We start from the raw sequence: 1,094 nt of genomic DNA, 5'->3' as shown, positions 1-1,094 counted from the left end.
TTTTTTTTCTCGCTCCGTTTTGTTAAGGGTATTTCGTCCACAGGTGGGGTGGCATTGTCTTCATATAATGTTGCAAAAACAACAACCCTTTTATAACATTTTTTAAAGAAATAAACGTATCAGATTTGATTTGCTGTTGGTTTTTATCATTGCAATTATTATTAATATTATTAGTATTATTATTAGTATTAATAAGGTAGCGAGCTGGCAGAATCGTTAGCTTGCCGGGCGAAATGCTTCCTGGTATTTCGTCTGTCTTTACGTTCTGAGTTCAAATTCCACTGAAGTATTTCCTGTCATTTGATTTCTTCCTTTTCTATACAAAATGTGAAATGAAGTGTTTCGGCTCAAGAATACAACACACTGCCCAGTCCTGGAATTGAAACCACAATCTTTCAATCATGAGTGCAACATCTAAGCTCTAGGCCAGGGCTGGCCCACAGCCGCAGACGTTTATCTTGCAGCCTCGCTTGATACTTTCTTGTAAGTATTGTGTTTAATTTCAAAATAAAATTATTTGTTTCAAAATAAATTTAAAATTTATAATTGGCAATAAAGCAATTTTATAATTTTAAACAAATGAAAAACAATAAAAGAATTCTTGATTATTTGTGCATAAAGTATACAAGTGGCCCACAATGTAATTTGAGTTGGCTAGGCCATGCACCTTCACATAATCATTGGAGCAGGAGACATCTTGTGTTCTTAAGCATAATGCTTCAATTCACATCACTTCAGTTAACTCAGCTGCAAAAGGGGTAACTCTGCAACAGACTGGCATTTCGTTGACGGCGAATGTTGGCTCGCCTGCCTCACCAGTAGAATGGCATTGTCCGAAAGCTACAATAATGCAACAAAGTGCATTGTGACCAGTGGTGTGCAATATCCAGTAGTCAGGTTGATACAGTGATAGCAATGTAAGTAGTAACAGGACATGACAACAAAAACAAAAAAGACCAGCTGACTTTAACTAGCACAGTGTAAATTCATTCTATTAGCCACAAAGCAAAAAATATGCAAGATTTTTCACATGAAATACTTTATTTGTTGCCTGAAATTAAAATGATGGAGCTTTGTTTCTTCGGTTAGAAATC

This window comes from Octopus bimaculoides, chromosome 27 (genome assembly GCF_001194135.2).
Source record: "Octopus bimaculoides isolate UCB-OBI-ISO-001 chromosome 27, ASM119413v2, whole genome shotgun sequence".
In the NCBI taxonomy this organism is placed as follows: Eukaryota; Metazoa; Mollusca; class Cephalopoda; order Octopoda; family Octopodidae; genus Octopus; species Octopus bimaculoides.
The sequence above is the reverse complement of the archived record's forward strand: the minus strand, read 5'-3'. Positions refer to the sequence as shown.